The sequence below is a fragment of the Chenopodium album genome, chromosome 6 (assembly GCF_948465745.1).
Source record: "Chenopodium album chromosome 6, dcCheAlbu1.1, whole genome shotgun sequence".
Classification (NCBI taxonomy): Eukaryota; Viridiplantae; Streptophyta; class Magnoliopsida; order Caryophyllales; family Amaranthaceae; genus Chenopodium; species Chenopodium album.
Window position 1 is genome coordinate 47,475,723 of NC_137839.1, and position 26,519 is coordinate 47,502,241.

Below are 26,519 nucleotides of genomic sequence, written 5' to 3' on the forward strand. Positions count from 1 at the left end.
CTAGGAGAGACCTCGGGGGCATTTTCACCTCTTTGAAGCAAAATTGAAGAGTTGGATAGGGCGCGTCATGTTTTAAGAGGGCGCGGCCTAAATTCAAGCAAATTTGGAACCCCATTCCAAGGACTTCCCGCGGTTGCCCCGCGGTCTCTCCGCGGGCGCGGGAAGTATTGGAGAGGGCGCGGCAAATTAGGAGAGGGCGCGGCCCCCATCAGGTATTAAAATTCTAAAAATTCCAGGAGGTCCCCGCGGTTGCCCCGCGGTCTCTCCGCGGGTGCGGGAGATTTTCCGCGGGCGCGACATTTTCGGGAGAGGGCGCGGCGATCTGGGTTTATTACCCGGGCACGCCCCTCTTCTCTCTCTCTCCTCTCTTATTTCCTCCTCTTCTCCTTATTTTTCCCCTTCCTCTCTCTACCTCCTCTCAAACCCTAACCCCAAAACATCAATTTCTCACAAATTTCTTCACCTTTTGCCCAAATTTTTCACAAATTCTTCCATATTCCTCCATTTTCAACACTCCTACTCTTCTTTCTCGTGCTTTTTCGGGAAATTTTGGGTCTTTGAAGTGCTTTGAGTTTAATTTGTGTCTCCAATCTTGGTATACTTCTAACCTTTGTAATATTTTTGTCAATTTCAATTGATTTCTTTACATTGGTTTGTTTACCTTGAATTTGAGCATGATTTTTGTGTTTTATGGTTGATTTATGGGAAAATTGGTATATTTGGGTGAGTGTTACTTTTTCTTGTTGATTCATGATTATATTGATGAATGATTGTTGATATTGTTGTTTGTTGTTGGATTTTGGTTGTTGTGTTGATTAGAACAGGTACCTTGTAGTTTGTGGTGGTTTGGTTGGATTTGTAAGGAGGTTTGTGAGTAATTTTTGGTGGAAGTTGTTTTGTTTGAGGGAGTTTGTTGTGTTCTTGTGAATTGTGTGAATTTTGTTAAAATGGATTTGATAAGAAGAGTCAAAAGTAGCAAGAAGCGCTCAAACCAATCCCCCGGCCAATCTTCTCACGGCCAATCCTCAAACCCTCAACCCCAACCGCATTCCACAACTCAAGATGATGCTCCTCCTCCTCCTTTACCCCCTCTCAAATTTTGGAACCGGTCTAAACAAACCCCCATCTATAACAAAATGAAAGATCGGAAGTTTAGACCCTCTCGGCATTACTTTCGTGAGGATATGGCCAAGCTAGGCATTGAAAATGACCTTGACATCCTTCTAGATAACCTAAGCTTGGGTGAGTTTCTAAAATTGGCCCCTAGAACCTATTTGGAGCCTTCCATTGAATTTTTTTCCACATTTGAGTTCAATAAGGTGGGGGAAACCGATTTTATTATTTCCTTCCAACTCTTCAATGTCAAACACACCATGAACCTAGCCGAGTTCAATGTAGCCCTTGGTTTCAACCCCAATGGTGATATCTTCGAGCCCCTTATCTCCCTAGTCCAAACTGAGTATAATGAGGTTTCTTGGTGGAAAACCATAGCCAACAGGAGGGAGTTTGATTCGAAGAAGTCCCTTGCTAGTGAAATTATCCATCCGGCCCTTAGGATCCTTCATAGAATTCTTGGGTATTCAGTCTTTAATAAGCAAGATTTGGGGAAGTTATCTCGGGAGGAGATTATGGTGTTATGGATGGCTACCAAGCCGGAGTTAGGGTCAAGGATTAATTTTTGCTATATCTTCATGAATTGTTGTAAGGAGATAATGCATGGGGTCAAATCGGGGAAAAATCATTGTGGGGGCATGGTGACACGTCTTGTGTCGTATTTCAAGCAAGAGGGGTTCTTGAAGTCTTGCACTCCGGTTGGAAGCAGTGAAGACGTGTGGATTAGTTTGAAGCAAGTTAACACTTTGCGTTTCATAACTAGCACTAGAAGAGCCGGCACTTACTCTTGACTAGTGAGAAATACCCACCATTGCCTACTCCCTAACCCGGCCGCCACCTCCATCCTTTGTGAGGCTAGAAGCATTTGGATGGTCCCTAGGGACAATGGGAGGATTGATGATGAGATGGAGGAGGATGATGAGATTGATGGGGGTGATGGGAATGATGAGCAAGAGGAGGAAAGAAGAGGAGAAGAATATGATGAAGCGAACAACAACCGCTACTACAACAACAACATGAGCATTTTCAGGATGATGCTCAAAGAAGAAGAAGAGAAAGGAGACATCAAAGACAACAACAACAACAACAAGATTTCCAAGGAGATGCTTATCTCCGAGAGATGGAGGCCATGAGAGCCAACATGGAGCGCATGCAATTGAGCATGCAAGGTATGTACTCGGACCACCAAACTTTGTCTTATCAAACTAGCGCCTTGTATGACGCTAGTGTGCGTATGGGGGAGGTCACACCTCCGGTCAACTACCCTTATGTGCCGCCCCAACAAGGGCCGGTACCTTCATGGGGCGGTGACAACCTCCCTACGTACCCATATTGGCCCGGGGTGGAGGACCCCGATGTGCCAAGGCGCTACTTCCCACCTTATGATTATAGGGTCTCGGGGGGGAGTGATTATCGGGGTGATCCCGCATACTACTATGTTCACCCCCATCACCCCGAGCCCCTTGTTCAGCCTGAGCCCTATGATCAATTAACCAGATCCCAACTTGACCTATTCCAGGGTCACTATGGTTTTCCTCCCGGTTACACCGGAGGTTGGGATACGGGTGATGATGGTGCCGGCCCTAGTGGCCAATAGTCCCCTTATGCATGTTTGTTTCCCTTTTTGTTCTCCCCTTTCCCTATTTTGCATGTTTATAGGCATCGCGGTCGGTGCCTTCATTTTGTGAGGGGGGAAGGTCAAAAAGGATGTTTTATGTTGGTTTGAGGAGGCACCTGGGGCTCGGTGGGAAGTCTTTGATAAGGCTTTTGGTGGATTTTTGCTAATGGTCTCGTTGGTCTGTTGCTTGTTGTTGTTTTGTTTCATTTCTTGATGTTTTTGGGAGTTTCTTGAGAAGAAAAAAAAAATAAATAAAAATTTTGATGATGATGGTTTTTCTAGGTTTTTGTATATAATTTGTATCTAAGTGTTTTATTGTTTGCTTTTGTTTAGAAGTTACTAACAATTTCATTTTGTATATATAGCCTTTTTCTTTAACTCACCTTGCTCGTAGCCTATGCTTTGGATTGCGGAACCTTTTGGAGAAGCACGTTCCTACTCCTTGAGTACTTTAATTTAGCACGGATGCTTGGTGAGGCCTTTCTTATTTTACCTCTTTATTTTCACTACTTCATTTTCTTGGTTGCTTAGATTAAGATTAGATTTAGGAGAAGTTGAACGGTTCAAGGATGTATGAATTTAACACCTAGTATGTTTGGGGTCTTTGGCGATGTGGCCATTAGACCGCTTGTATGTCGATTGGGATAAACGTGTTATGATTGCATCTTTGCCCTTTTCCTCTTTCCCTTTCTTGTCCTTGTCTAAGTTTTCCATCTTCTTCTTTTCTTTTCTTTCCTTTTCTTTTAATCTTGTTTGTGTGCATAACTTTTTGAGGCTTTATTTTCACTCTTTCTCTTTTTGAAAATTGGACTTGTATGCAATGGACTTTTGCTTTTGAATAATAGTATTCTTAGGTAATAATGGTATGCACGGTTTGAGATTACGTTTGGTTGATTCTAGGATAAAGCATGCTAAGATAGTTGTCTAGAACTAGGGGGATCATGAAACCGGATTCTACTCGTTTGTGGCATGTTGGTAGTTGCTCCCTATCTTTGATTTGACAACCTTAGTGAGTTTTTGCTACAACCATGTGAGATTTATATTTGTTCAAGCTTTCATCATACTCTTGCATGAGCGGCATGGATCCTTGATTTTCGCAAACCTAATCTAGAATCTTAGCGTATGATTCCTAAGACCATGACCGAACTACCTAGGGAGGACAAAGGCAACTTTTCGGGGAGGTATTTTTCTTTTTCTAGGATAGTCCCTTTTTGTTTACTTTTTTTTTTGGGTTTGGGATACATTTGCCTAATTGTTACCCCTTTGAACCTTTTTCCCTCTTTTCAAGCCGCATAATTAGATATCTTGAGCCTTTTGTTTCGTTCTCCTTCTTTTTGGTTTTTGTGAAGCAAGGGTCAATGTTTGGTGATTGTGGTCTATGAAGTTGGTGTTTGGTTCGAATTGGTACGCATAATTGAGTTGTTTATATTTGGTAAATAATACCAAATGCTTATGTAAAAGCCGTCCTTAGTAAAAGAGGCAAGGATGTTAATAAATGCATATTTGAAAAAAAAAAAAAAAAAAAGCCGTCCGAATTGAAAAAGGCAAGGACTAATGCTTTTAAGGAGTTCAAGAAAATACAAACAAATTTATAAATGAGAAAATGCAAATAAAAAAAAAAAAAAAAACCATAAAAATTCAAGTGTCTTTCTCCTCTCTATGCATTGAGGACAATGTTTCTTTTAGCTTGGGGGGAAAGCGCTTGCGCTTTTTGTTCTAATGATTGTAGATTGTTTCTTTGAATAAGCTTGGGGGTGTTAATACGTTTTTGTTTGGTGATTACTTAAGTTTGGTGTTGAGATTTGGCCGGTCTTTGCTTCACAATTTAGGATAACCACAAAATTTTAAATTTTAGCCTACCTTAACCCTTCTTGCCTTGCGTTACAACCTTGGGGAAGACCTTTGGACCTAGGAGTTGAGTCTTTCATCGGTGGAGGGAATCATAGGTTGTAGACTAAGGAAAGGGGATGCGAAATCAAGATGTCGAGTAGCCCAAAAATTTGATCTTTTTCCGGTTCCTTCACGGAATCTATGAGATGCTCACTAAGGGGAGACATGAGATTAGTAGGGGGAACGCGGTAAGACCGTTTGGGATGAAAGTGGAATGTGATAACTAGTTCCTATGCTTAGCTTATTTATGTTTCAATCAACCTTAGGTATCTTATAACGTGCATACCATAATTCTCTTTAGAAAGGTTGTTATTCATTTGAATTATAGTCTCTTTGTAAAGTCCATTTCGTAAAGATTTTGTTTCCTTTTTCCTCTTTCTTTTCCTTCTCTGGTTTGCCTCTTGGGGGTTTGGTGGAGAGTTATGGGTAAACTCTTAGGATACCCTTACGAGAGCATCACTCGTCCTCTAGAGCGATCTAGGGGTTTAAATGGCTTGTTGTAGCTAAAAACAACCGTGATTCCTACGACAGTGAGTCTTAGTGTAAATTCTCGCCCCTCTTTTTCTTTTTGCTTCGAATAAGCCCTTCTTATTCCTTTTTAGCCTTTGTTTAGCTCGGGACGAGCAAAAGTCTAGCTTGGGGGAATTTGATGAGTGTCATTTATGGCACTCATAGGGTAGTCTTTTAGGGTTATTTCTTTCCCTTTTTCATGCTTTCTTCTCTTATTTTTGGTCCTTTTTCCTTAGGTTTCTCTTTCTCATCTTTTCTTTATGGTTCTCGTGTTTTCCTCGTGTTTTCCTTTTATTTGGCTCTTTTTCCTTTTATTTCCTTTCTTTGTTTGCTTGTGTAGGTATTTGGAGAATCACCTTTGCAAAGGAATCGAGTTGGGGCCTTAATGATCAAGTAAGGAAGAAGCATTTGGCTAGAGAGGGCTTAGAGAGGCCTTGGAGAGGCCTTGGAGAGGCCTCGGAGAGGTCTCCAAGGTATTTCCAGCAGGCCGCGGGCGCGGGTTAGTGGAGCCGCGGGCGCGGGCTTAAGAAGAGCAAATTGCAAGATTTTGGCAGGAGCTTCCCGCGGTTGCCCCGCGGGTTCTCCGCGGGCGCGGGAAATATGGAGAGGGCGCTCCATCTCAGATAGACCGCGGCCCCCTGATTGAGTTTTGGGAGCAGGGGATTGGCCGCGGGCGCGGCATCTTTGGCCGCGGGCGCGGGTGCTGCCCAGAAAGCCCGCGGAGGGTTCCGTACCCATTTCTCCGCGGCCGCGGATTCATCGAGAGAGACCGTGGGATTTGCCGGTTTCTTCTTTACCTATAAATAGAATTGTAATTCCTTTTCAAAAGGAACTTTTTGATAATATTTCATTAGCTTAGTTTTAGAGAGAGAATTTAGAGAGAAGTTAGAGAGAAGTTCTTGGTTTTGGATTTGTAACTCAACATTTGATCAATCATGTTTGGATTTCTTCATTTTCAATCATCAATATTAGTGAGAATCTCTTCCTTCTTTCATCTTTTACTTACTTGCTATTTGATTTTTGCTTGTTGCTTGTTCTTCTTTGGATTTGAATTTGATATTGTTGAATATTTTGATTTCTCTTAGATTTTGATATAGAATGAAGATTAATGCAATTTCTAGTTATTTGTTCTTGAATTTCACCATGATTAGTGAGTAGATTAGTTGCTAGGGAAAGGGGGAAGCATGTTTGATAAATGAAATTGCTAGTTGATGCTCTTTGATTGATTGATTTGTTGCAATTAAATTGGTTGACATAATTTTGCATGTGATTTATTAGACTAGGAGTGATCAAAATATAAGATTAATCTAGATTGCACTGCAACTCTTAATGACATGAACAATTGAATTGAAAGTTGCTCTAATTGATTGGGTTTGCTTGTGATTCTTCTTGATTTTCCTTTCATAGTGACACCTAGATTGGCCTATAGGAGATAGCATTTGAACTCTCTTGATTGCTACTATTGTTTGTCCATTGCAATACTTGAATTAATTGATTGAGCTCTAAACTAGCATTATCATTGAACTTGCATGTGGAACCCATATCCCTAGTGTTTAGACCTTTGTTTTACTTGATTAGATTTGTTTTAGTTTACCATAGTGCCAACCATAATCTCAACTCCATCTTCGAGGTAGCTTGACTTAGACTCTAGTTTTCATCATTGGATTCCCTAGGGATCGACCCTTAACTTGCCCAATATTCATTTAAGGTTGGTTAGGTGTTTACAAATTTTGTTTGACTTGGGGGAAGGGTAGATAACGACATACATTTTCCTCTTGTCAGACCCATATCATGGACCAACCACACTGGATTGGCTGTTTTCTTAAAATAAGTTTTCAAAACAGAGAGAAGAGAAAAGAAATTAAAACTATCCGCAACACTAGACTATCCACACTTTCACTTCATTCAATTATGATTCGACGTGAAAGGTACTCATCACTGGGTTTGGTAGTGGGGAGACACAAATGGGTGTCTACAATCACATTGGTTTTATTTAGATCTTTCTTCTTGTCCTTTTTAGGCCTATCAAGTAGCCAATGCTTCACATCCTCGGACAAAGAAGGAGGAACCTTTTGGGTAACAACTTCCATAAAGGCCTAGCACTCTAATAAGCATCACACCTCTCTACTTCTTGTGACATGGGAAATTCATAAGGACAACAAAGATCTCCAGAAGGAATGGTTTGAGCAAGGCCATACTACTTATTTACCCTATAGGGGTAATAAAAGTCAACTTGGATAAGCTTGGAAGACGGCAGAAGGATTGCTTGTTGACACCAACCATCTTCTCAATTTTCCAACATGGGATGATCAGTTTGATAGCAAAATCACAAGAGGCGAATATTTTACTCCACTCGCGGCGACCCATCTTTATGGAAAAGCGATTCTTTCGCCTAACTAAGCAGTTTGGTGTATATTTTTCAATGTTATCAGGAGGACTAATTAATTCTAGCCTCTCTTTTAGCTACATCTGCAAAAATTCAATACAAATAATTAGTATTACTATACAAAAATATATGTTTTTGATTTCTGTAATTAAAAATGTTATTTTTCTAACTGTAATAAAATTTGAGAGCCTCGAAAAGGTGCTTTTGGATTTTTCTTTAATCCATTCAAACTAAGCATAGTTTCTCCAACAATTAATGGCATTGGATTCCTCCCCGATTCAATTTGTTCCATGACACACACTAAAATTGCTTTACCCTCACAATTATTTCCACTAGTGAGGAGATATTGGCAAAACATGTAAAAGAGAAAAGCTCTCCTCCTATAAACATGAAAAGCCTCTGAATATGGTCAATCAAAGTAGTGGCGTGCAAATTCTTTTAGGTTTACTACAGTTCCATCTACAATATTTGTTAGATCCCCGTCTTTAAGATTAAAGAAACTCTCAAAATCTTTATAATAATATTCGCTCATATTATGAATTACCGCAAGATCCATGGAAGGAAAGCATAGAATAGCACCAAATTCTTCCAATAACAGACTAATTTCATCATAAGCCTAGGTTAAATAAATGAGTGTCTGGATCCTAATATTCTAAGGCGGTATGAATAAAATTTATATCTATGTCTACCCCCTTAATACCATAAATACCTCCCAAATGAAAGAAATCAAGCTCTTTTCTCTCCCTAGCAGTTAAAGATCGGCACCACTCACGAGTAAAATCACTAAAACTTTTAGACATGATTGCTTAAAGAGAATTAGAGCTATAACTATTTTTTTAATCTGTTCGAAATATAAAAAATTCGGCAGATTTGGGTGCTATTTATGCACAAAACAGATAAAGTTTGTTTTTCGAAAGGATTCGGAGAAAAAAAATGTGTCGCTAGACGATAAGGACAGCGTCTGGCGACGAGGTCAACGTTTGGCGACGACGTCAGCGTTTGGCGACAGAAAGTCGCCTTGACGACAACTTCTCCACGCTATGTAAATCATGTTTTTTTTTAATTACAACTTGATTTTGTACATTGCCTTTACGTTTTTTATCCCTTTCAAATTCTTTAAATTAATTTAAGCTTAATTAATTTTAGGCATATTTTAGTTAATGTTTATTTTATTTTTTCATATTTTCTTTTTTTTGGGGGGAGAAAGTAGGATACCCTCCATTTATAGTAAAAATAACTTAAATTTTTCGTGCAAAAATTTGTTACAATTTTTCACACACTCACATGCACATAAAATGAAAAATAAAATATAAAGATAAAATAAGCATAATAAGTTTATATGTCCAATATGTCTAATGTAGAAGTCGTATAATACAAGTTAGCAAAGTCCTACAAGTTAAATAAAATAAATACAGGTACAGCTACGATTTCGGAGGACGCAAATGGGGAGGCACTCCCAAAGTTTCAAAGAACAAGGTGGATCGTGGAGTGTGCCTCTCACCGGCTTTAGGAGCGCCGACATTCGGGATCGACAAAGTAGGCCCAGGCCATCTAGGCTCATCTTGATGCTGAATAGCCAATGTTTGAGGTTGCGTCGGTTGCTGCGACGATGAGCCACCATCCCCTAAAGGAGTCGATGGCATGCCTCCTTGGCCTGCTGGCCTAGCATATGCACCCTCAGACAAAGAGCCTGAACCCTTCGGTCTCTCAACTAGAACCGTCTCTGACCGAAAAACCCTCACCCCTGGAGGAGGTAAGACAACGCCTTGAGTAGGACCCGGACCTCTCTCTCCTAGCCTCCGGTCTTGTTCGAGTGTGTGGAGGAGGAATAGGTTGTCCCTGCAAAAGTAAACTATGTCAGATAGTAAATGAATAAATAAATCATGAGATAAGGATAAGAGAAATACCTCTGCAGTGTCGTTACGGCGACAAGAAGCTCGATCCCTCATTCTCACTAGCTAGTAATGAAAGGCGTCCAAACCCCTCGCCATCCTCGTAACCATCTCGCGAGAGAACTGTCAAGAGACAAGTCAGTAACAATCAAAGATATGTGTGCAAGTAAAAGGGCAAATAAATGACTCACCCAAGTCCGGTGTCGTGGTATCAACTGCTCGATAAAGTGGTGACCTGGAGGAGCCTGAGGAATCATCTCCTCAACGGGGCCATACATCCCCTGATAGGTGATGGAAACTGGTTGAGCGACGAACTCCGTGTGCACATCCTACTAAATAAACTGAGCAATCAATACCTACTTGGGGGTTATCAAAGAGACGAATGCAGAAAATAAAGAATACCTCTTCTGCTCCCTCTAGCAAGGCCGCAATGGAACAAAAAGCGATAGTAATGCCTCTTTGTAGCACAGCTCCGGACGGATGTGAGTCCACAAAGGTGTTCCCTCTAGCGACCTACTCGCCAAGGTTCTCAACCTTGCCTTATCAAACAAATGCCGAGGAGAGCAAGCAGGAACAACGAAGGTCTCCGAGGAGTGCTGAAAAGCCACTCTCTCGCCTAAATACATTGCACCATCATACGACCCCTGGAAGTACCGACGCTTAGCGGTGTATTGCACAGCAAGCGCAAGAGCGTCAAAATTGGCCGAAGACCGAAATACTACGGCTAGCTTCTACAAAATGTATACTCATAAGAAAAAAATCCTTCTAGAGATATAAAAAGGCAAGTATCTGAGGAACATACCGAGAGGATCAACTCCCGAACGTGCCTAGTAGTAACATCCGCACTGTGACGGCCTCCCCAATCTGCAGCAATGGGAGCTCGCAAGGTGAAGGTCTCGCCGGCGTGAGAGATGGAAAGTACTCGTAGAACCAGATCTATGAAAAAAAGAAATGTCAACAAATGCCAAAACGGATCTAGAGCTAACGTTAAAAGAATTAAAGTGTACCTCTACGACTCTCTGAAAGTTGGAAAGTGCGATGTCTTCCTCGAAGGAGCTATGATGACTAGCAAGTCGCAGTTCGACTAGGATGTCCGCGTAGGACAAGCTGGCCCAATCATACGACCCGACCTTAGGAAGGTCGCGAAGAGTAGGGAGGTAGTAGAGTAGTATTCGACTACCTCTATCAGGAGAAAAGGTCCCTGACAACAAGATAAGAGTGAAAATGCACACCCGCTACCCTTGGGTGGTCGCACTGTCCTGAAAGGCCTACGCGGTCTGGTGGATGCATCTAGAGCTAATATGCGTCGGATCAACCTCAGAACGAACCCGAATGGTGATAAGGCCTAACAGCTCCTGCACCTCTAGAGAAAAGATAGAGATCTCGCTATCATAACAAAGCGGGACCAAAGTAAACTCCAATCCCATGATGAGACTGAAGTCAGTAGGGGTAACGGTCATCTCACCCCAAGAAAAATGGAAGGTGTTGGTGGTGCCCCAAAAGAACTCCACCAAAGCTCGGACTACGTAGTGGCTCCGTTCGAAAGAGTACATAGCCTGAGTGGATCGTAGCAAAGGAGTCAAACCACATGACTCCTACAGAAGGCGCAGCCGTTATGGTCGCTGAAGTAAGTGTAGTACAACGAGCCGATGGTCGTGTTGTCGGAACCATGGCTACAGACTCTCTCGCTCTAAATCCCTTGTCGGACGCGCTCCCAAATATGAAACTCAGGTGCGAAATACAAAGTGCTCTCGTCCCACTCTTGAAACCTCCCTAGAGAAGTAGAGGTCCCTACGCTGGCATCAACGGGATCGTTCTCCCGACGAGCCTCCCTAGAACGAGAACTGGAACCTCGTTGTCAGGCCATGCTATATTATGCAAAATAATAGAAAATTAAGGTTCTAAATTATCTAAGGTTTGCGTAGCCGCATAATACTATAAAAAAAAAAGAGTACGTAGTACTAAAACAGAGCATAATTTCAGTTCAAGCATAAATGGTAATTTTCAATAGTCAAACAATTTCTTGCAATACTATGAAAAATATTGTGACAAAATTTGACAAGAATATCTAGAAAAAACACGAAGAACAAGTCACATTAGTCTCACGAACTTAAAAGGTTCAACAATGGTAATTTGCTTATTTCTTCATCAAATTGAGTAAAACAAGTCTCAAAATTCTCTAAACATGATATATAAACCTAATTAAGTAAATTCAAGGAATAAAATTCAACGAACGAATCAAAATAAGCATAATTGGTTTTGATTTTTTCTAATACCTACGCATAAACATCTTCAAATTCAGCAAAAACCGAGATAAGTTTGGGAAAACCTTACTTGGATCGAGAAAATAGATGAGATAAGCTTTGATTTGCAACATGTTTGAGCAAATTTGGTGGACAAACGAGAAAGAATGACCAATTTGACGTCTCGAACGCAAACAAACAGCAACAACAAGCAGCCACGACAAATAAAGAACTAAGGGGTTTTATTTCGGAAAACCCGACATCAGCGCCATATGACAAGTTCTTCGCTAGGTGTTGACCTTCGTCGCCTGGCGACAGAGCTAATTCCTGGCGACAGTAAGCTCCGGCGTGCGCTGGTGCGGTGACAGGATATGTGGCCCTCATAAATGACTATGCAGACCTTATGCAGCAATTTTGGGTTCCTTGGTACGCCAGTTATCCCTTATAAGCAATTTGACATGATTAAGTAAATGGCTCGATTACAATCACAGTAGGTGATCGACCTGATAAAAGATCGTATCACTTAGCTTAAAGTGCCTAAACATTGGCTCATCGCAAACACTGACATTATGGTTCACAAGCAGTAAAGGGCGCAGACGTACTGGCACCGCGGTAATTTCAGCAAATATCACAACAGCAAAGTTTAAGTGAGCTTTGAGGATCAACAAGCGTTGGTCTTCGATAATATTCTTCAGGATATTACCACAACAATTCAGGATGGCTTCAAGCGAGGTTATCTACGACGGCGTTCCCTAGGATGTGGAAGGTTGTCAGAAAACTAAGGATGGCTTCAAGCATGGTTATTTTCGAAGGCATTCCCTAGGATGTGGAAGGTTGTCAGAAAATAGGAGGTGATTTCAAGTGAATTTATCTTCGATCATGTTCCGTAGGATGTGGAAGATGGTCATAAAACAACGAAAATTGAAGGATGCTGCAAGCGTGGTAGTCTTCAGGCGGTATCCCTTAGCTTGGGAAGATCGTCAACAAAATCGGTTATTCTAGAGACGTGTGCTCGACGGTGCAAGATACGTGTTTCTGAACTCTTTTTTTGTTTAAACTAACGCTAGTGTGCAGGTATAGACGATACAAAAATGATTTAGGATCGCAGAACGTTATGAATCATTCTCCGTTTGTATCGCTACTTTGACTTTTATTTTCGAAACTTGCGTTTCTCAAAACTCAGTAAAAGTGGGGGCTTCTTTAGACACACAAATGTGTCTCCCCAAAACTAAACCCAGTGATGAATACTTTTCACGTCATTTGATTATCAAACAAAGTGAAAATGTGAAAAGTCTAGTGATGATGATGTTTTTTTTTAAAATATTTCTCATTCTATTTTCAAAAATATTTATTTTCTTACGCTATTTATGAAAAATAGCAAGTCCAATTTGGTTTGGTCCATGATAAGGGTTTATTAATAGTGTAGTTGGATTGGGTTGAAAAGAGCTTTCAAATGATATATTATAAGCCCAATTCCGATGAATAATGAGAAAGTTATGGATTAACTTAAATTAGGCCCAATGATTTTAAATGTGGCCTAATGATCTAGAGGAGGGCCTTTTAGTTATCATTCTTAAAGTAATTAGGATTGATTTTAATCTTCTAGGAATATCTATTAGAAGGTTCTTTTAAATTCTAATAAGATTAGGATTGATAATTATAATTTTAAAGATGTTTTATTTTGAATAAAATATACTTCCTCCGTTTTCTTTTAGATGCAACACACCCTTTAGCGCAGTAATTAAAAAAGGTGGGTTTACATGATATAATAAACTTTAAAATAGGATGATTGGTTGTTAGGAGTGTAATTTAGTGGGCCATCTGCTTTAAATAAGGGATATAGTATAGTTTTTCCCTAAAGTAACTTTCCTTTTATAGTATGTTGCAAGTATTGTGACATTTCCTTTTTAGGGAAGTATTGCAAGTAAAAGAAAACAGAGGAAGTATTATTTATCACAAATTTGATTTTAAATCTGCTTAGACGCGGAATTACCTGTAACCAATTTAAAAGATGATTTCGCGTGTAAAAGCGCGTTGTACTTTCGAAATAGCGCGAGACGACATAATCGTCGCCTGGCGCTGGCAGCTGTCGCCTGGCACTGACTCCTATCATTGGAAATAGGAGATATTTTATTTCGAATATTATTTTCTTTGATCCCGTGCTATTTTTCCTATAAATAGGGGTCGTATTTCCCTGTATTTGATTAACAACCATCATCTCTCTCTATTCTCTCTCTCTAAAAGCTAGATCTTTCTCTCTCTATATTCTTTTTCTATAACCTTCTCTCTCTCAAAATTCCTCACTCATTAGTCCTAGACACACTTAGCCAAGTTTGAAGTTGCCTTCTCCCAAGACATTAAAGGTTGGTTATTTCTGAGGGTTTGGTCCCAAATCTCTATTTCAATTATCTAATTTAATTGTTTATTTATTATTTTCCCTGAAGTAGATCTTTTGTTATAAGAAATAGATAAGAGGCATCAAAGTAAGTACTTTAATTGTTTTATTGATCCTTTGATATAGAAATCATGCTTAGATTATTTTATTGCTTCCTATTATCATGTTTAGGGTAATAACTAAAATTTCTAATATCAAGTATGTTTATTGTGATGCTTCCTTTTCCTAATATCATGTTAGTGTCATGTGGCTAATTTATCTTTAATGCTTAGTGACATGCTAAGGTTTGTTATTAATCTTGTTAGTATCATGCCTAGGATCTTGCGAATAATATTATGCTTTAACATGATTATTTTCATTATGATTGTTATTTCGATTATGATTATAATTATGATGATGATTATTATGTTGTTTGATTTTTTTTTTTATAGTTAATGCTTGATCGCGCCTTTTATGCATGTTTAAAGGGAATTTGTACTTGTAATCACGCTTAATAAGATAATTAATAATCTGATTTAGGATAATTGTATTATAATTCAAGTGATCGCCAATAATAGTTTTATTTGTGCATTAATATTCAACAAAATAGATAAACAAGTTTAGGGTAAACCTATTGACTGCATGTTAGTCATAAAGCGCACATGAATACGAGAAGAATAAAGTAGAGGCCTATTATTAGGGCAAGTTCAATCTCTTTTAGGTTAGATTTGTATCTTCATCCCCGAACTTCTACTCATGGTTCCAGACCTATTGGAATTAACGATCTCCTAGATCGTTAAGGGGTGTAACCTTCACCCTGTGAACGGTGTACAAGTTCCTAAAACTTAGCTTGTTGGCGACTCTTTTACTTTAGCTTCCTTCCCTTTGGACGCCACCATGCTTAAGTGTATGATCATAGTGGGGCTAAAGTGTAGGATGGCTTGAAATATTCCCTACACTACTAAAATACACAAAATAAAGATTAAAAAAAAGGAAAATAAGAAAAAGAGAGAAATAAAGCCTAAAACTTAGTGAAATTATTAGAAACTAAACCAAAAAATAAGCATAAAAATACCCTAAAGTGACATAAAAGTCACTTATTAATATGTCATTTCATATGAAATGTATGTCATTTACATACAAGACTGAGAAGACCATTTTCTCTATAAGATATCAAACTATTTTATTGCCTAATCAAAACGAATGTTCCAACTCCCTTATGCTCACTTAAATCCATAAATGAATTTCTAAAGTTTGCAAAACTTTCATGATTTCTAGATTTCAAAACTCTTAGGTTGTATCATATACATATCCTACATCAAGAACATTTTAAGAAGGTGATTTTGATATCCAATGCTAAACAATGTAATCGAAAATTAGTAATCACTAGAAGAATCCGAATAAGCTTACGCAACTAATAGGTTTGTCCCATTTGTAAGACTATCATGGATTAACTTATCTTTACAGACATGGAGTCCATTCTGGATTCCATGGCTTTAAGCCACTTCCTGAGTTGGCTCTTACCCAAAGCTTGCTTGTAGGGTATGGATTCTAAATCAATAGGAAAATTTTAGGATTCATCTTACTTTAAAATTTCAACAAACTGTTTGTTTTGATCCAAAATAACCTTTGATAGGTATAAGCAACAATAGAATTATTCTCTTCAACTCTTTGAATCCTTTCATTCAACTGGGACGATAGAAGCCTCGCTAACTTTAATTAGCTTGCTTTGACATATGATTTATCAAATTAGCTGATTTCATATGCCCTCTTCTCTAATGTAGTATTATCCACATTCATTTGTTGCTCGCCTCGAATCTCCGAGATCTGACTTCACTCCCACTTGTCTTTGTAGGAAGAGATTTCTCTCTATAAAGACATTACCGCGAGCAACAAAAACTTTGTTATCTACGCGATTGTTGGAATAATACCTCTTTGTTTCCATGATAAAACCCACGAAGAATTATTTACTTGATTTAGGTTTCACCATGTCATCATTGTAAACATTTTACAATTATTCGATAACCCTTAATCCTTTTAGAAAATACAACTTTTGGAACATTTCCAATTCATAACACTTATGACGTCTTTTCAATTGCTTTGGCTGAGTTTATGTTTCGTATATTCGCAACAATTGACATAGGGAAATGTAGGTCTTTTTCTAATCTCCCTTAGAGCCAAACAAATTTATAATCACTTAACAAACCTAATACAAGTATAAGGTAAGTCAAGGGTCGAACCCAAAGGAATGAGTAGGAGAAACTTATAGCCTAGGGTCAAGCTTTTTCAAAGATTGTAAGATGAATTGAATTGTAACTAAGGTATCAAATAGCAAAACAAATTAAAGAAAATCAATATGATAAACACTAGGGATATAAGTTCCACATGCAAGCTTAATGATCACAATAATCGATGGATGACTCGATTGATTCAAACATTGCAAAGGACAAACAATAGTTGCAATTAATAGAATCCAAAATCTATCTCCTATAAGCCAAGCTAAGGTTCACTAGGAATGACTAACAAGGAAAATCACAATCAAATTCAACCAATTAAAGAAATTCTCAAATCAAGGGTTCATGTCATTGAAATTTGCTATGCAATCTAGATTAATCATATAGATTGATCACTCCAAATCAAATTAATCACATGCACAACTATGTCAACCACTTTAATTGCAACAATATAATCAACCAAGATTCATCAAATAGCAATAATCATCAATCAAGCATGCTTCCCCTTCTCCCTAGCTACTAATCTACTCACAAATCATGGTGGAATTGAAAAACAAAATAAATGGAATAACAAACACCATCATTTTAAGCTTAATCGAAGAGAAAATAAAACATTCAACAAATTCTCAAACTAATGATCAACAATCAAATCAAACATTAAAGAATTAAAGGAAATAGTAAGCAAAAATAAATTCAAAGGAAGAAATTCTAACAAACTTTCATTGATTGAAGATGAAATCCAAGCTCAAAGATGAAATCAAAGATGAAATTGAAGTACAGAACAAGTAATCTCAAGTTTCTCTCTATACTTTCTCTCTCTACTAATTCTAGAAATAAGTCTCAAGTACATATAAAATCGTCAACTCCTTGTAGGAAATATTTAAAGCCATCCAACATTTGTGCCCTACTATGATCATACACTTAAGCATGGTGGCGTCCAAAGGGAAGGAAGCTAGAGTAAAAGAGTTGCCAACAAGTTTTAGGAACTTGTAAACCGTTCACAAGGTGAAGGTTACACCCCTTAACGATCCAGGAGTTCGTTGACTACAATAGGTCTGGAACCATGATTGGAAGTTCAGGGATGAAGGTACAAATCCAACCTAAAAGAGATTAAACTTGCCCTGAAAATAGGCCTCTACATTATTCTTCTCGTATTCATGTGCGCTTTCTGACTAACATACAATCAATAGGTTAACTTTAAACACGTTTATCTATGTTGGTTGAATATTAATGCACAAATGAATCTATTATTGGCGATCACTTGATTTATAATCAAATTAACCCTTAGAAAGATTATTAATTATATATCTTATTAAGCGTGATTACAAGTACAAATTCCCTTTAAACATGCATAAAAGGCTTGATTAAGCAATAACAATCATCAAGCAACATAATAATCATAAAAATAAAAATTATAATCATAATCGAAATAACAATCATAATAAAAATAATCATGTTAAGCTTAATAATATAAGCAAGATCCTAGGCATGATACTAACAAGATTAATAACAAACCATAGCATGTCACTAAGCAATAAAGATCAAAGCTTTAACCCTAACATGACACTAACATGATATAAGGAAAGAATAGGAAGCATCATAGAAACATACATGATATTAGAAGTATTAATAACCCTAAACATGATACTAGGAAGAAATAAAACATCCTAACATGATACTAAGAATCAACAAAATAATTTAAGCATAATTTCTATATCAAAAGATCAATAAAGCAACTAAAGCACTTACTTCGATGCCTCGTACCTCTTTCTAATAACAAAATACACACGTTAGTAACTTCAAGGAACAGTATAAACTAAAACATTAAATTAAATAATTGAAATAGAGATTTAGGACCAAACACTCAGAAATATCAAACCTTTCACATCTAAGGCGAAGGCAACTTTGAACTTTGCTAGGTTTTTCTAGAGCTAATAAGTGAGGAATTTTGTAAAAGGGAAGTTTTAGAAAAGAAGAGAGAGAGAGAGAGAGAGAGAGAGAGAGAGAGAGAGAGAAAGCTTGTAGCTTTTAGACAGAGAATTAGAGAACTCTAGGTGTTGATGATTTTGAAAACAGGGAGATACGACCCCTATTTATAAGAAAAATAGCACGGGATCGAAGAAAAATCATATTCGAAATAAAATACCTCTTGTCGCAAACGACAAGAACCAGCGCTAGACGACAAGCTCATCGCCTGACGACGAAGATCAACGCTTGGCGACGACTCTGTTGTCTCGCGCTGGTTCCAAAGTCAACACGCTTTTACACGCATAATTACCTTTCAAACCGGTTGTAGGTAATTATGCGTCCAAGCAAATTCGAAATAAGATTTGATATATTTTATTCTAAATAAAACATCTTTTAAAAAATATAATTATCAATCCTAATCTTATTAGAATTAAAGAGAACCTTCTAGATATTCCTAGAAGACTAAAATCAATCCTAATCACTTTAGGAATAATAATTAATAAGCCCTCCTCTAGGTCATTGGGCCTAATTTAATTTAATCCATAACTTCATCATAATTCATCGGAATTGAGCTTATAATATATCATTGTAACACTAGTAGAAAAAATGTTATTTGTAACTGGCGAAATTGACTTTTTGTAACTGGCATTGTTGGTTGCGAATGCCACCGTTACAACTAGTGAAAATTATTTGTAACCGGCTAATGTTAGTTACAAATAATGTACTATTCGTAACTGGCTTAACATAACGCCAGGTATAAAAAGTCTATTTTCCAAGGTAAAAAGCATACTATTCATAACTGACATTAAATTACGCCGGTTACAATTAGGTATTATTTGTAACTGGCAAATCTTAATGCCGGTTACGAATATAATTTTATTTTATTAAAAAAAAATTAAAATGGCAGCACTAGCAGATGCCCCTACTGCCATTACCAACGCTACATTTTTTAATGTGAAGCACCATAAATTATTAACCCAACTTTTATACAGTAATAAATACAATGATTATTAATCTAAATCACGTAAGGTCCAATTTAATCGACATCGATCTACATCATCAATTATAAAATATGAAAAATGATTTACTTGAAAATTACAAATGTCACCAACTTTAATTTCAACTACAAAGGACATGTATGTCATCCTAAAAGAACAAAATGATAAGAGGTGATTGGAACTAAAAAAAATAGAACATAATTGTGATTTCTAAAACAAAACAATCTGAGAATTGCATGTAGAAAACATCCTTTCTTAAGTCGTTCACCCTTTTGAAGGTGCTTGTAGAAGCTTGAAATAATATTGAACCCAGCCTGCATCCAAAACCAACCTGCAAATTGTTATCACAAAGACCGATCTTAAATAATTTCCAAAATATGAGTTCGTGGGATATCTTAAAAGGTTCCAAAGATAAAAGTTTTGATTTGCGCACAAGTAGTGATAATGGATTTCTCAACTTATTGAATCTTAAGAAGATTACAAGACATTGAGTATTAAGAGTGTCTAAGTGTTATGTGAATAGAATCAGGTTAACGATTCATGATGCATGCAAGGAACAACATAATGAAACTAATTAAGTTTCGTGGGATGAGGGAAATCACCCATATGCACCCAACAAAGACGATAGATAAGTTCTACCAAGACCTGGCCTATTGCTATAAGCAGAAATAGAACCCAACTTCAAGAGCATTCACCTCACTAAGAGAAATTATAGAAATGGCTAAGGAAGATGCAACATTACACTTTAAAAGTATATGCTCAAAATGATGGGATCTAACCTCAATATCTGATATAGAGCACAAAGTATCAAATAAAACCATCACTTTCCTGCTAATTACAAGAAGGAAAAATAGATACCAAACTTTTTGTAAATTAAAATTCCTGTAAAACAAAGGAAGTTAATATAGGATTAGGAATTTCAGTTAATCTCTATGTCTTTTAACGAAAGAAATAAATCATGTTAGTAAACAAATATTGATAAATTTATATGGTTATATAACCTGCAAACCTGGTCAAATCTAATTTAATAAGTATGAAAATTAACTACTCTATAATAATCTAATACTAATTTTAAATATAATAAAGCTACAAACTAGCTAAGATTCTAAAATGACAATGACAAATAGTATCAAGGAGCTTCACACTAATGTTTCTCAAGAAGAAGAGCTTCAGTGCTTCACACAAATAAAACAAAAGAGTAGAGCTTAGTTTTTGGTTGGGTAACCAACAGGTGACTACTACTACAAAAAAAAAAAAAAAAAAAAAAAAAAATTCGATTTAAATTGATTATGAGTACACTAAAGTTAAAAGTTCCGCAATTGTAGTTTTTGAGAGACAACATGACAACAAGAATCAAGAAGAATATGCTAGATTTATACATAGCTAAATAAATATTTTGGCATTTTCCTCTGTTCCCTTCTCCCCTAAATAAAGAGTTTAAGCTACTATAGTGCAACCATCCATATCATACTATTTATCTGACAGCAACAAAGAGTAGTCAGAGTGTATCTATTGAAGCCTGTCTATAATCTGGGACAGTGTCGACCCCCATGCTAAACAATACAGAAGAAAAAAAATTACCTATCATTTAAGTTGGCGAACATTGAAAACAGCTTTCATGGAATGCGAAACATATGACATCAAGTAGGCCCTGTATGCTTCTTTAGCTGATTTGAGCAAGTCATTATTATTTGTTACCAAATTATCCTGCAAAATTACATTATGTAAGGTGGTGCTTTCATAATTGAAAACAAAAAAAGGAAATAGAAAGGCTCAATACCAGATGAGACTACACATTTGCCAGCTTTGTTGTATCGAAAATATACTCTTTTACAGGTACCTCCTCACTCTGCATCAAAAATTTGCATATTGAGCTAAAAAAAGGTTGCAGAGTACACATGAAGAAACAACTGGAAATACCTAGCAGGCTATCATAACCAAGAACTTAACGTAACTGAGGTTTCGGCCCATAGTTTGTAGTCAGTCTTTGGGGCTTATCTCCAAACTATTTCACTAGGATTTGTGATTGAGTTCCTATAGTTTAAGTCCAAACCACATCCATCTGACTTCACCTTCTTCATATAAACTTTAATTATTGCTTATCGAATATATTCATACCTCCAAATAACTAAGATACTGCAACTCTTCTGGAATCAGGAAAAGCAAAGCATTACCCTTTGCACCTTCCCCACGAAAAGAGCCAACGTATAACTAACCGAATCAAATGAAGCTAGCTATATAGGAAGCTAGTAAAATCGCGTACCTTTGGGTCAGCTGGAGGATCATACAGTACAATCCAATCCTACAAGAAGTCAAGAAAACAGAAAATTCAACTGTAAGAACTATTACTAAACCATAACCTATGTTCTGTTAAGATTATAGTAACTCAGTCATGTAACATACTAACCACAGAAGGAATTTCAAGTCCACAAAAGCAAGATCAGTGCACAAAAGTATGCCTTTATCTGCTTTGCAGAAGTTTAAAAATGTTGTCACCCTCTTAGTCTGATTTTGCTTTGAGGGTGGAGATCAAAGAAGTCTATCTCATTATATTTAATAAGTTCTAAATGGAATTTTACCAAGTCACAACTCACAAGAAGAAAAGACGACCACAACTTGCTTAGTCAGACTCCTCTACAAAAATAGGTAATGCTGATTGTAAATCAGATGTTGATAGAACTAATAATCTCATTAAGAGAGCTATATTTTTCACAATCACTGATCATTGATGACCTGTTCCTATTCAGAAATTGATAGAACAAATTAGAGCAAAAAACCACACAGAGTATAGCAGCAGAAAGGATGCAATTTATATGAATGAAACACTCTTAAAACACCCGCAATCACACAGGAATATCACAGAAAAAATCTCAACACAACTCTAAGAAAAACGAACGAAAACAGAAGCACATACCAAATTGAACCAAAACTGACCAGTTTTACAAAAATAACCCAGATTAATAACAAACAAAATCAAAAAATTCTGAAATTTTACAAGCAAAGAGTAGACAAAAAACTATCCAAATTAAAAAAAAATTACCAAAAAATCATTGGTAATGAAGGAGAACGAGCCTAGAGAAGTTAGACCTCTAAACTGTTCCAGCGAGATTCAATAGAATTTCTCAATAAACTCAAAATTTGGCTTAAAATTCTTCAAAAACTAACGTTTCCAGTCGCACGCACTAAAACCTTCAGATTAAATACAAAAATTATAGCCAAAAATCATAACGAATAGAAAAACAATGTTCCATAAAGTTTAGAACATAAAAAGGAAAATCGAAAATAAAACTCAAACATATCAAAATCCACTTCGATATTACTGGATAATGAATTCTCACCTAAAAAATTAACAAATTCAACTAGAAATTCATCCAACTCGCCTATCAAATGGATAATTTAGATATAAATTCATGCAAATTTGATAGTGTAAACTACTAAACAAACTAATTAAGAAAGTTCAAAACAAACCCTAGAATTCTTTTTAGTTCATATAATCAAATAATCACTTCTAATTAATAAAAAATACATAAATTTGGTAGAGATTGGGAGCATACCTTGATAATATTCTTGATGAACCATTTTTGGAGAAGCTTTAGAGCAGCTTTAGAGCAGTTTCTGAGGAGAGGGGAGTTGCGGACTTGCGGGTTTATGTGTGGGAAAAAAAAAGTGAAGGTGGGAGGAACAAACAATGCGACTGAATTCTCAAAAAAAAAAAAAAAGTGTGAAATGTAAATGGTGCGTGCTAGTATTAGTAACCGACCTTAGTAAAGCCCATTACAATTAATACGGTCAATAAAGTTTGACTTATTATTTATAACTGACTTTTATATGTCCATTACTAATAGTTGATCAGTCAATCATTGACCTATTATTTGTAACTGACCTTGGTTATGCTAGTTACTAATGCTATTTTATTTGTAACCAGAACAATATATGTCAGTTACTAATACTGTTGTTGTAACTAATATAATTTACGCCAGTTACAAATAAGGCGTTACAAATAGCAGTTTTTCTACTAGTGTAAAGCTCTTTTTGAGCCCAATCCAACTACACTATTATTGGACCCTTATCATGGACCAAACCAAATTGGACTGGTTATTTTTTATAAATAAGTTAAGAAAAGAAATATTTTTGAAAACAAAATGAGAAATATTTTAATAAAAACATCCTCATCATTAAACTTTCCAAACTTTCACTTCGTTCGATAATCAAATGACGTGAAATGTATTCATCACTGGGTTTGGTTTTGGGTAGACACATTTGGGTGTCTATAAAAGCCCCCACTTTGACTGAGTTTGGAGAAACCTATGTTTTGAAAACAAAAGTCAAAGTAGCAATAGGGACGGAGAATGATTTAGAACGTTCTACGATCCGGCCTAAATCATTCTTAACTGATTTTATTTGACGATCTTCCTAAAGCTAGGGGATACCGCCTGAAGACTACCACGCTTGCAAGTGCCTTCAATTTTTGCCGTGATAATCTTCCGTAAGTTAGGGAACACTATCAAAGATTGCTCTGCTTGAAACGATCTTCCACCGTTTTCTGACCGTCTTCCGCAAGCTAGGGAACACGATCGAAGATGACTTCACTTGAAATCACCTTCTGCTTTTGACAACCTTCCATATCCTAGGGAACGTCGTCGAAGACCACTTTGCTTGAAACCATCCTCAGTTGTTCGTGACAACTCTCCACAAGCTAGGGAACGTCGTCAAAGATAACTCCGCTTGCAGCTATCTTCAATTGTTGCGATAATATTCCAAAGAAGATTACTAAAGACCAACACTTGTTGATCCTTAAAGCTCGCTTGAACTTTGCTGCTGCGATATTTGCTGAAATTTCCGCGGCGCCAGTATGTCAGCGCATTTTGCTGTTTGGTAACCATTTTGTCGGTGCATTTATGCTACTTATGAACCATTGTGTCGGTGCCTTCTGCTGCTTATGAACAATTATGTCGGTGCCTTCGCGGTGAACCAATGTTTAGGCGGTTTAAGCTAAATGAGACGATCTTTTATCAGATCGATCACCTACTATGAGCCGATTACTTAATCATGTCAAATTTCTTATAGGGGCTAATTGGCGTACCAAGGAACCCGAAATTCCTGCATAAGGTCCACATAGTAATTTATAAGGGTCAAGTATTCTGTCTCCGTACCACCGCACGCTGGAGAGCATTGTCGCCGAAATTCTACTCTGTTGCCAGGCGACGAAGACCAGCGCCTGGCGACGAACTCTTCGTCTGGCGCCAATGTCGGGTTTTAAAAAAAATCCCATTTCTTCTTCATTTGTCGTGGCTGCTGCTACTGCTATTCGTTTACGCTCGAAGATTTGAATTGACCGTTCTTGCTCGTTTATCCACCAAATTTGCTCAAATTTGTTGCAAATCAAAGCTTATCTTATCTATTTTCCCAATAAATGTAAGTTTTTTCCAAACTTAACTCGATTTTTGCTGAATTTGATGATGTTTTCGCGCGGGTATTTGAAAAAACTCGAACCCAATTAGGCTTAATTCGCTTTATTTATCGAATTTTATACCTTGAAATTGCTAGATTATGTTTATGTATCATGTTTAGGGCATTTTGAATCTTGTTTTACTTAATTTGGTGAGGAAATGAGCAAATTGCCATTGTTGAACCCCTTAAATTCGTGAGAACAATGTGACCTGTTTTTCGGGTTTTTTCTAGCCATTTTTGTCAAAATTAGTCACAGTATTTATCATAATATTGCAAGAAACTGTTTGACTGCTGAAAACTGTCATTTATGCTCAAATTGAAATTATACTCTGTTTTAGTATTTGACAAGGGTTGGAACTAGGTCGTTATCTAACTCTTCCCTAAGTCAAACTAAATTGATAAACGCTTAACAAACCTGATACGAGTATAAGGCAAGCTAAGGGTTGAACCCAAAGGAATGAATCAAAACCATGTTATTGTCTAACGTTAAGCTGTTTTGAATAAATGTTAAAGGTTGAGTATGGTAACTAGGATAACAAGAATCAAGAATTCAATCAAATTTCTAAAATCCAGGGATATAGGTTCCACATGCAAGCTTAACAATCATGCTAGTTGATAGATCACCCGATTGACTTAAACGTTGCAAAGGACAAACATAAATCGCAATCAAAGGAATATAAGGGTTATCTCCTATAAACCAAACTAGGGTTCATTATGAATGATTAACAAGGAGAATCACAATCAAATTCAATTAATTAAAGCAATTCCCAAATCAATTGTTCGTGTCATTGGAATTTGCAATGCAATCTAGATTAATCGTATAGGTTGATCACTCCTAGTCTAATAAATCACATGCACAACTATGTCAACCTATTTAATTGCAACAATCAATCAATCAGGGATCATCAACTAATAATAATAATCAATCAAGCATGCTTCCCCTTCTCCCTAGCAACTAATCTACTCATTAATCATGGTGAAATGATCAAAATGGTAAAAGAAAAGCGTGAAAAGCATAATGAAAATATCCTAAAACACTGCCCTATGAGTGCCATAAATGCCACTCATCAAATTCCCCCAAGCTAGACTTTTGCTCGTCCCGAGCAAAACAAAAGCTAGTAAGGAATAAAGATGACTTATTAAGAAAAGAGAAAGAAAAAAAGGAGAATATACACTAAAACTCACTAATGTAGGAATCACGGTTGTTTTTTGCTACAACAAGCCCTTTAAACCTCAAAGTCACCTATGAGGACGAGTGAGGTCTTCTAAGGGTTTCCTAAGAGCTTGACCCACAAATCTTTGAAACAAAAATGAGGCAAAATCATTTAAAAAGAAAAAAATGTAAAACAAAAGTTCAAACAAATAGCTCTTTACAAGGCTTTCACAAATAGTCAAATGCAAATGCATGAACACTTTTCTATAAGGAATGGGTATGCATGCTTCAAGATATTCATGGTTGATTGAAACATAAGGTATGCTAAGCGTAGAGAACTAATGAGGCGCAATCCACTTTCATCCCAACCACTCTAGTCGCGTTCTCCATATGGTTTCAAATCTTCCCCTAGTGAGCGCCCCTATGGTTCCTCGAAGGAACCTAAAAAAGATTAGAATTTTTAGGTTTTCTCAACATCTTGACCTTGAATCCCTTTTCCTTAGGCTTTAACTCATAGTTCCCTCCCTCGGTATATGACTCAACCACTAGGTCGAAAGGACTTTCCCAAAGGTTGTAACGTAAGGGAAAAAGGTTAGGGGTATGTTAAAATTTTAAAATTATGAGGTATTCCTAAAAGTGAAGCAAAGAATGGCGCCTTTCTTAGAATCACAATCAATTAATCACCAAAC

General features: G+C 37.1%; 1 long non-coding RNA gene across 4 annotated transcripts; it reads right to left on the reverse strand.

Annotated features, from left to right (window-relative positions):
- Window positions 1-19,263: 19,263 nt before the first annotated feature.
- LOC145634870 (uncharacterized) lies at window positions 19,264-23,024 on the reverse strand. Of its 4 annotated transcripts, XR_014113659.1 has the most exons (6): window positions 22,781-23,024; window positions 21,490-21,528; window positions 21,007-21,373; window positions 20,808-20,933; window positions 20,006-20,108; window positions 19,264-19,557 (listed from the first exon to the last, which is right to left on the reverse strand). It is a non-coding gene; the product is annotated as an uncharacterized LOC145634870 (long non-coding RNA). The 4 variants fall into 4 exon arrangements; XR_014113660.1 differs by lacking the exon at window positions 20,006-20,108 and having other exon boundaries at window positions 19,264-19,540; window positions 21,007-21,298; window positions 22,781-22,977; XR_014113657.1 differs by lacking the exon at window positions 20,006-20,108 and having other exon boundaries at window positions 21,007-21,298; window positions 22,781-22,972.
- Between the last annotated feature and the right edge of the window lie 3,495 nt (window positions 23,025-26,519).